Source organism: Malus domestica, chromosome 08, assembly GCF_042453785.1.
Source record: "Malus domestica chromosome 08, GDT2T_hap1".
In the NCBI taxonomy this organism is placed as follows: Eukaryota; Viridiplantae; Streptophyta; class Magnoliopsida; order Rosales; family Rosaceae; genus Malus; species Malus domestica.
The window spans coordinates 13,773,447-13,784,656 of record NC_091668.1 but is presented as its reverse complement, the minus strand read 5'-3'; the positions used below and the strand labels follow the sequence as shown (position 1 = coordinate 13,784,656).

General features: G+C 36.7%; 1 long non-coding RNA gene across 1 annotated transcript; it reads left to right on the top strand.

Annotated features, from left to right (window-relative positions):
* The first annotated feature begins 6,188 nt into the window (after positions 1 to 6,188).
* LOC139198426 (uncharacterized) lies at positions 6,189 to 9,058 on the top strand. Its single transcript, XR_011583900.1, has 2 exons — positions 6,189 to 6,316; positions 8,323 to 9,058. It is a non-coding gene; the product is annotated as an uncharacterized lncRNA (long non-coding RNA).
* Positions 9,059 to 11,210: the final 2,152 nt, after the last annotated feature.

The window sequence follows — 11,210 nt, the reverse complement described above, 5'->3', positions numbered from 1 at the left end:
TTGTATGCATATGTGCCATGTGTTGAGAAGGACCCTCTAGCTAGCCTTACACCCCTGAAAACATCCAATTTCGTATACCTTTAGTTTGTTTCTGCAAGTACTTAGGTTTACTTTAAATTTGTCAAAACAACCCCCATTTAGTTTTCTGAGTCTTTTTAGTTTAATTTTTGTCCAAATCACCCTCTAGTTCTTGTTTTGAGTCAATTTAACTTACTTTTTTGTTATTTGAGTCAGTTTAGCTTGTTTTGAGTTGTTTGAGTCTAGTTTTCAGTTTTTAAGTTTAATTTGTGTTGATTAGCATCCCTAACTAATCCCCAGCCTAGAACGATCCCTACTTACGCATACTACAACTATCTTAATAGGGTTTAATTTGTGTGTTAGTTTTTACCACATCAGTACTAGATTGGTGAAAGCATCTGGCATGCTCCGAGCTATGCTTTGCAGATCTAATATGCGCTGCACTTCAGTTTCAAACTGAGCAGTGCGGAGATCTAAATGAGACAAAGTGGGAGTCGTCCACAATAATTCACATCGTTCTTTAGGAACGTTGACATTCTTATCTCCCCTAACGAGGGGAATGCCGTCTCATAGAAATGACAATCTGCAAAACGAGCGGTAAACAAATTGTCTACCAAAGGTTCTAAGTAACGAATGATTGAAGGAGAATTGTATCCGACATAGATTCCCATGCTTCCCTAAGGCCCCATTTTTGTATGTAAGGACGGCGAATTTGGCACATAGACCGTACAACCAAAAACGCACATTTGCAATATGTCAGGTTTGTATTCTGTAACCAACTGATGGGCGCTATATGGTTGGATCGTAATAGGCCTTAGGTGGACTAACTTTACTGCGTGCAATATTGCATGGCCCTAAGCAGCAATCGGGAGCTTGGTACATATGACCAACGATCGAGCAATCATTGTAAGGACTTAATGAATGCCTCTGCCAGGCCGTTTTGGGTGTGAACATGGGGTAGTAGATGTTCAACTTCAACCCTAACCGACATGCAATATTCATCGAAAGTTTTAGATGGGAATTCTCTAGTATTATCCAATCGAATAAATTTGATTGGATAATCTAGGTGGTGAGCCCTGAGCTTGATAACTTGAGCCAACAGTTTGGAGAATGCACCATTCTTTGTGGACAACAAGCACATATGTGACCAACATGTGCAAGCATCAACCAAAACCATAAAATATCTAAATGGCCCGCAGGAAGGGTGAATCGGTCCACAAATGTCCCCCTGAATCCCTTGTAGAAAAATAGGAAGATTGAATGAATTTTGTCATAAGAAGGCTTAATAATAAACTTTCCCAAGGAGCAGGTTTGACAAGCGATTCCTTGAATCGAACCTAAACTTCGGGTTAGTGGATGCCCGTGTGATGATTTCAGGATACGGCGTATCACTGTTCATCCAGGGTGTCCCAAACGATCATGCCAAAGTGTAATTTCATGCACGGTCCCAGAGGTAAGGCTGGCCATATAGTGGCTTTCTGTAGGGTGCATGGTCATAGTATACAGACCACTCGAGATACATTTCATCTTCTCTAGAACACACTTCTGGCCATATTCGTAGGAAGTTATGAACAAAAATTCAACTCCATTTTCTACATAGGTTTCAGCGTGGTAATTATTATCTCTAATGTCCTTGAAACTCAACAACGTTCTTCCAAAACGAGGAGAATAAAGTGCCTCTTCAATGGTCAAAATTGTACCATTGGACAACATTATGCGTGCCTTACCGTATCCTTCGATCAGGTTGGATGGTCCTGAGAGGGTTGTTAGAGGTGCATTCTTAGGTATGAAGTTAGTGAAATATATGTGTTCACGCAAAACAGTGTGCGTGGTTGCACTATCGGCTAGACAATTAACTTTCCCATTAGTCATACCTAGAAGAAAATTAATTTGAATTGATCACATGCATAAAATTTCTAAAAACACATATTCATTCAAAATAATTCAAGTATTCAAGGATTGTAATTAATTAAAAACTTAATATCCAAAAACAAATCACCAACAAATAATCCAAACATAAAGAAAAATTGTTCAAAATTAAACCAAAAAACAAGGGTGGGGTTCGGCCACTACTGTGGAATTCGGCCCCAATGTCCAATTTTAAAACTTAGTTTAGGTATAAGATTCTAATCTTCCATAGGGGTGGTATCCCCTTGAAAGTCAGAAACCTCCATCTTGGTACTCTCCGGTTCATCCACTTGCATAAAGTTCGATTTGAACTTCTTACGACTAGAATGATATTCAGCTACAACCTTCTAGAGAGCATGGCAAACACGTGACCAATGGTCCTATGAAGCACAACGATAGCACATGTCCGCATCCATGCTTTCAGGTGCCTTCCCTTTATTCTTGAAGTTTGGGGCTTTGGGAGTTAGGTTAGGGTGCTTATGTGCTCGGTTTCCACCCTTAGATGGGCCTTGGATTTGTTGACCTTGACGAGGTGGCTTCTGGTTGCCCCTACCACGCCTGCGTTGGCGTTTTGGGTGTTGGTTTGTGCTATAATGTGTTTTAAGGACAATAGTCACCCCTAGTAGGTCGAGTTTGATGATTTTTCATCAACAACTGATTCTGCTTTTCAGCGAAAAGTAAAACATAGATTAAATCCAAAAACTTAGTGAACTTCTGAGCCCTATATTGTTGCTGCATGATAATATTGGTAACAGAGAAGTTTGAATAGGTATTATCCATGAGATGTTCTTCTGTCAAGGTCTCGTTACAGAACTTGAGAAGTGATCGGATTCGACAAACTTTAGAATTATATTCATTCACAAACTTAAAGTCTTGCAAGCACAAATGCTGCCAATCATGTCTTACTTCAGGCAAGAAGATGTCCTTTTGGTGATCAAAACGATCAGCCAAAGCAACCCAAAGTGCTTGTGGATTTTCCTCAGCAAGGTACTCGGTTTACAGTGCATCGTGAATGTGTTTTTGGATGAAGATCATGACAGTGGCTTTATCGGCTTCGCCAACTGGGTTGTCCGTTTATTCTTCAATAGCGGGATACAAATTCTTTGCGGTGAGGTGGAGTTCACATCTTGGACCCACTTGAGGTAGCTCATTCCAGAGACCTCCAAAATAGTAAAATCGAGTTTGTTCAAATTCAACATGTTCCTATAACAAAATAAATGGACAAGATGTGGTTAGTCTAATGGAGAAAAAATCAATCCATTCACATAGAAGTAGAACATTCAGGTTCTAATAAACATGTATTGATTTAAATTTACATGAAAAACTTCAAGTTTTCATGGGTGATTTTTTAAGGAAAACTTCAGGTTTCAAACAAGGCATGTTTATAGAAACTTCAGGGTTCAAAATAATTATGAACTTCAGGTTCATATGTTCCTACAGACAAACACAAATATATATACAGAAATATGCAACAAGAAAATATGCAAATAGAACTTCAGGTATATAATTATAATTAAGTTAATTATTTAGACTTCGAGCCAAAATTAAAGTGCGGGTAAACAATTATAAAACCCAAATTGTCTAAAAAAAATAAACAAGTAAACCTCGGGGCCCAAAAACATGGCCAAAGCTTATGGGTGGGCTTGGAAATTTGGTGCAGTGGAGTCTAGCCCCAAAACTGTGCTGGGTAGACACGGGTGATCAGGCTTAAAACAAAAGAATTGGGCTGTGAGTCCATTAGTAACAAACGGGATACAGAAATAGGCCCAAAAAAAATTAAGGGCCCAAACAAGCGCTGATCATGTGCAGCACAGTACAGGTGCACCGATGCACTAGCGAGCTGAGATCATGTGCATGTAGGAACATGGATGCACCAGCGAAGCTGGGATTCGGTGTGTCGCAGCGCAGGGGGCCACAACAACCGTATAGGTTGGGTTCCACTGCAATGGGGACACGGGGGGACACCGAAACCCTATTGGGCTGGTGTTGCTCGTGGGCCAAGAAAAGCACCAAAGCCCAAAGGCTTATGCTTTGTCAAGAAACAGGCCAAGCCCAAATGGGCTTGGGTTTTTGGTCTAGACACCCCAACGCGAATTGGGTGAACTCGTCGGAGAAGAAGACCATGGGTTCGACGACAACCCATTAATTTGAACGGAGAGTGAAAAACTCTCAACGTTTTAAACCTTAGCAATTTTTTATTATAATTTCAAAGAAATAAAAAATCGATTTCCAAGCAAGTACTCGTCGATGACAACTTCAAGTCGTCGGGGAAGTAGCCGGAGGTGGCTGGGCATGGCTGTAGGCCATGCTACGCAATGGTGTATGGAAGGCGACGTTGTCTGGGCGTCAAGGATAGGGTTTGGGCATGGAGCCGTGGCTCCAGGTTTGAATTCTTGGCTCAAGGAAGAAGCCCATCAACATGGTTGTTCAACGAACCCCTTTAAAAAAACTTAATATTTTTTTTTCAATTACAGATTAATTCAATGCATATTCAATTAAATAATTTAATGCATGGACATATATTTGATGCAATTCATGACAAATATCAAATTCACATAATTTAACAATTATGGATAAAAAGCATACACAATTTAGGTAGAATGTAAAATTCGAAAAACGTAAAGTTGGGTCATGCATTGTGGTGAATGTTCATGCTATTAGGGCTGCAAAAATATCGAGATAAAAATCATTATTTTGAAAGAACTTGATTGCGTGATGATATTGATGAATTGGTTTGATGCATAAAACTTCAACGTCAGATTCCTAAGCGCAGCGGTAGGAGCGTGCTGATAACGTGTTGTGGCCTATGTTTAACTAACAGGGGAAATGGGGCACACGGCAGAGAGAGAGAGTGGAGAGAGATGTGTTCGTAGATTGTGTAGGAGATATGATATTCCCCCTACGTAGTGCCTTTATTTATAGTAATAAGAGAGAGAAGAAATCCTTCTCCTCCAAGGAATACAAGTCCTAATATGAAAGAATAACTAGAATAAAATCTAATCTAGGATTTACACAATTACACTTAAATAAGAAGTTTATAACAAATCTCTATTTTTAAGTATATAATAACCAATTTGGAAATGCATTAATACATTAATGTCTCGGACTTCGATTAGAAACTGAAAACCAATAAGGTTTCGATAAAGGAACATTAGTAGTTAGAGACCACATTCAAAGTCTCCCAATATTTTATTAGCTGAAAATAGAGAAACACTACTGAGATTGCCACATAAGATGAAGGATTACATCTTGACAAATCTATTATTCTACGAGTTTCAAAGCAACCTATTTATAGAAGAAACGATGGCAAACCCTAAAACTTGATGGGAAAGCAATCCTAATCTTTGGCTCACAATAAAAAAAGAAAAGAAAGAAAAAGAAAGCCAATAAAAACACAATAATAATAAAAGTTAATTTTCCAACAGCTCCTGTCAAACTCATGATGGTAGACAACATGCGTTTGCCAAAAAAGAATACTCGCAAGCAAACAACCAAAGCAACGAAAGAAAGCAATCAACGACAACCAATAGCAACACTCAACCAACCAACAAGCTGATTCGAACGGCGGTCAAATGGATAGATGCAGTGAGGCGGGCAAAGGGACAACAATCAACAACCAATCAAAGAAACAAATGGATAGAGCAAAGGGACATCTATCCTTTGAATGGTGAAAAGTCTTAGGTTTACATAATGTGAATATTGAGTTCGATATCAATTTATTTTCTTATTTTTAGTGTAAAATATCAATCATTGTATATATAAAAAGAAATAATAAATATGAAATATGTGCTTATAGCTCCAATCGTGCTATTTTTATTATAAAAGCCAAGATCTAATAGGTAGATCCCTTAAGTTTGTTTTGATCAAGCCAATTTCAATAATATCTTTTATTTACTCAACTTGGCCAAAGACGCACATGCATCAACATATAAAATTAACTAAACCATATTGACTCGACCAAATCAAACATATGGAATTATTTTTCTTTGGGTTTTGGTATAAATTAAAACAACTTGTTCTTTTCTCAAAGTAAATTATACAGTAACTTCATATATATAAAAAAGAAATATATAGCAACTTGTGATTACAATTAGTATACATAGGATATAGTACTACGATTTAGTGGTATGTTTCTTCACTTGTAAGTGAGAGGTTTTAGGTTCGATACTTGTCAAGGGAGAATTTGAATCACATTTTTCCTATTGTGTGGCTAAGCCCACCCCCTCTCTTAGTGTAGATAATATGTTTGTTCAAAAAAGAAAAAATTAGTATACATAGGAGAAATGCGTATCCCATCATTGTGCTATTATTAAGCGAAAATTTCCACTTTATCGGCAACAGGAGGAGCAAAGGACGATCTGCATGCGTTGGTTTTCTTATACATAGGCAGGTGTGAATTCCTACTTGCAGCTTCACTTTCTTCTGCATCTTTGTTTTTCATTTTTTTATCCTATTAATCTTTCATCGTGGTTGCATCGATTTCAATTTCTACGTTTTGCAATTCATCTCTATCCGTTTTATATATTGAAGCTTTAATTGTTATGTTTCATGCTAGTTGGAAATTGGAACTATCTTACCGCCTTTAATTTCACTGATACACTAATGGGAACGTGTGTGTGGAACAAATCAGTGGAGGAAAATGAAACATAGTAACGAACAAAAATACAATCACAAAGGGTGTCTACGTTAACGGAATCCTCTGCGTTTATCATATGTAATTGCACAACGGTTGTAAGAGACGGAGTTGACATGCGGTAGTTTGTATGAATTCTAATTAAGTAAGAATATGTGTGTTTGTTCTTATGAGCTGATATAGGTGTATATAATATTGCAATTGTAGGATTTTCTCAACCATCTCGCTGGGTTGACGTTTTCTGATTTCCGGTCAGTTTGTATTTAAAAAAAATCCGGTCGACGGTATTCGTCGCGCAAGAACCCCGTCTTTATAATAAAAAATCCAGCTGTGAGATAGCATAAACTACAAACCAAATTTTGCAACAGTAGCTGCCTCCCTCCCTCATCTCTTAAAAATCTTCTCCAATCCCTCCATCTCCCCTCCCTTCCTTGATCTATCCCTCTCCGGTAAGCGATTTGACTTTGTATTTAGAATGAATTGTTGACGCAACACGAAGCGATGAAAGGGTTACCAGCGTAATGCCTTATAGAACAAAGTCTGGAATCCACTAGAAAGTTGAGAAAAATCTCAAAGGATAATTTAAGCGAAATGATTTAAATAAACAAATTACAATCCCATTAGGCATCTCGAAAGACTTAGGTAATTAAAACGAAAACTAAAAGACAGATAATAAAGTCCTTGAAACCCCAAAAAAATAATAATAAAAAGCTCCGTTTATTAGTAGATTGATGTTTTGACGGATTTCTGCAAAAGATGGCTCAAGCCACTTTTGTTGGAGAAATGAACATCTCTTCTATGACTGCATCAGAAAGGAAAGTAGCGTTCATCCAAACAACCTGAAAAATCCAAAATATCCACTTTCGAGATATGGTAACAACAAATAATCTTTTAATCCTTGAATTACCAATTCTCCAATCACTTTTGCTTATTGCTCGTTGCTTCATTCTTTTAATTTTGTTGCAAGCAAAATAATCAAAAAATTTCCTACATCTGACTCCTCCACTTGAAATGAACTCAACCTCGAGTTCTCATTGAAACGATCTTAATAGTTTGTAGGCACTCCCTTATAATGCAAATAAATTCTTCAACTTGAGAAGCCCAACTTTCTGTGTGTTTGAGTGGAATAATCATGAATTTAATTCCATAAACAATATCAAAATATGACATTTGGGAATCAAAACATTCTTCTTTACCCAATTTTCTTGTTTGGTCAACAATAGAATTTAACTCCAATTTACTAGAGTTATGATTCTCCAAAGTCATAACAAATTCGGATTCACTCATACCTTGAATTTCTTGAGTCTCCACCTGTGAGTTGTCAGGTTTCCGGAGTTCTTCATCAACAAGATTTTCAACAACCAAAATTACTTATTCTTTTTCTTCCACCTTGACCTCCACCATTTCTTGGCATAATGATATATCAGTCTCCATCACTTTAGCTTCTTTTGTGGGAGAAATGAACTTCTCTTCTGCAAAAGATGGTTCAAGCCACTTTTGTGGGAGAAATGATCTTCTCTTCTGCAACCACATTAGAAAGGAAAGTAGCATTCATCCAAACAACTTGAAAAGTCCAAAATATCCACTTTCGAGATATGGCAACAGCAAATAATCTTTTAATCCTTAAATTACCAATTCTCCAAGCACTTTTTTTTATTGCTCGCCGCTTCATTCTTTTAATTTTGTTGCAAGTGAAATAATCAAAATTTTGTCCTACACCAATTGTGAATTCAAACTAACAAAATTAAATTTGTTTTCTATAGGTTTATTGTATACGATTATTGGTGAAGGCTGAATTTGAAGGTATTTTCTTTGCTAATTTATTTTTTATTAATTTAAGTTATTTAATTCATATTTTATCATTTTGGTGATTTAATATATAGGAAAACTAATGAAAATGGCTTGAAAACTTTAAGTTTTAATAATAAGGACAAAATAAATGGTAAAGTGAATAGTACCAGGATTGACTTTTTAGTGTAAAAGTGTGGTTTTTCGTTAAAGTGAATAGTACTAGGAGTTGTATGCAAATATTTTTGTACATCACATACAAAAATGCTTTGGGTTGTACACAGTTAATAGTACCTAACTTCGTACGCTTTTGTTTAAGAAAAGCTTAGTTTCTCGTTTGAGAATTCATTGAATTTCATGCATGGATGCAAAGGCATGACTACGGTCCAATTGATTATTCAATTGTCCCATTTTTTGGACATGATGCACAGTTATGTGTCATAGTTTTTTATTCATAGATTAGGTTTCCATCATGGGAATAGGTATTTTACATCTACGTCTTGCACTTGAAGAATTGTAAGGAGATGCTGCCGAAATTTTCCATGTTGAAATGAAATATGATGGAGCTGTAATACGCTACATTAATGTGCATTACTGAGTGGGATAGGGCCCTTACTGGATACATATGGTGACAATATCTCGTTGAAGTTGTTGTAATCATTGTAATTGTATTGAGTTTACAGACATAATGCATAGATAATTGATACATAATCCGAACAAATGTGTTGATGAATACTTGTATGGAATAGATTAGTTTATTGAATTTGCAAATAGACACAACCGGGGTTCAACTAAAATCCTATGTCCATGTAGGAAGTTCAACTCAATAAGGGAGAAATTAAAAAATGTTTGACTTCATTTAGTAAGAAATTGGATGATGGAGACATATACTAGTTGGAGTCATCATGGTGAATAATTAGACAAGGTTTCGTGTTCATATGTGATGCAAGTGGAGACTATTGAATCTAATATGGATCCTAACGAACAAGTTATGGATATTCAAAATAAAGTTACAAGGACATTTCAGTGTTCACGACCATTGTGGAGCTAATGCATGGTAAAATAAAGTTTCGTATGTCGAACCAGCATTTTGATTATGTTTTGGGAGTTTTCAAGATGATGTTTCCAAAGTACAACAATTTTCCTAAAGTTCATAAAAGTGCGAAAAAGGTATTGAATGATCTCGGATTGGATTATGAAAAATTCACGCTTGCAAAAATAATAGTATATTATTCTATAAGAAGAATAAAGCGTTATATAAATGCCATGTACGCAATGAGTAGATGTTTAAAATGACATCTTAGAGTAGAACTACAAAGATTCCACAAAAAATTATGCGTTATTTGCTAGGCTGCAGCAATTGTAAATGTTGATGCATACTACGAGCGACATGAGATGACATAAGGAATAAAGGTAGATGACGATGTTATGAGGTAACCTGTAGACAGAGGCAAGAAAAAAGTTTGGTTGGTTGTACCCCGATTTTGCAGCTAATCCACAGAATGTTAGATTGCGACTCACTATATAAGAATTTAATGTGTTCGGGGCTCTAAAAAAAACCGCAACACTTGGTCAATCATCGTATTTCCTTTATAATTTGCCACCTTGAAAATGTATGAAGAAAGTATATAAGATGATGACTCCATTAATTATCAAAGATCCAAGAAGGTCCATTGATGTTTCTTTGCAGCCGTTTGTATCCTAAACGATTTATATAAAAACGATGTTCGTACATATCATAAGTTTATTGGGAAGATGTTCACATTACGAGTAGAAGTGATATGGACTATAGACAATTTTTCCGCGTATGCGATGATTTCTGATATGCAAGGACAACGTAACATCTTCTTGGCATGTAGGAAAAGTTTGTTATCTTGGTCATCATAGATGGTTGCCTTGGGACCACGAGTGGTGTGAGAACAATAAAGCCTTCGAAAGCACAAATGAAACTTGCCCAACATCCAAAGAATGGTATGGAAATGAGATTTTGAACCAGGTAAACCGTTTGGATTTTGGTCCGTTCAACAAAGGCATTTGTAGGACCAAGCTGTTGGAAATGTGCCCTAAAACCAATCATATGATGATACTTTACGGACATTTCATATGTTAAACTAATCTAGTTTAATATCAAGGGCAAACATTATTGTTTGAGCCGTCTCATATAAATGTTATATGCTTAAACGATAAGTCCAAGGAATATGTGATTGGGAGAATGCAATCTAAAGAAGTTAGATTCATGAGACCATTCTTTCGTAGACACATCCTAAACGTTCCTGATCATAGGATTGCCAATTGGGCATTGACAGTCCGTTAAGATCAGTACGTGCTGTGTCTTCTCTCAGGGAGAGTGACTAGTCTCGAGTCATTGGTGTGTGTGACATCAAGACAAGTACGTAGGTGCTCAATAGAGAATGAGTTCACTGAACACGAGCAACGAAGAGTTCTCATATTCATGTCACATGAGAACTCATGGTTGGGATAATGCAAAGTAGTCTTTTGACCTGAGGCATCATAGTTGTCTTGTGGTTAAGTCCTTGATCTTTGATTATGTCAAAAGTCACTCCAAAATGAGGGTGTCCACGGCATAGTTGGGGTTAAGCCACTTAGCTATGGAGGCAAGTGAATGCGCAACAAGGGATCTCTAACCTTCAAACCATTTGAGGGAGAATACTCTATGATATGATTAAGAATCTCTGGCCAGAGTATGAATGAGATTTAGAAAAGTCGTTCTAAATCACATTCAAGGTAATCATATAAGCACACGAATCACATTGGATAGTAGACATGAATAAACTATCAAACCAAACAATGTGGTCAAGAGTATTGTATTAGAGAAAGACCGTATTGCATTTGTAATCCTAAA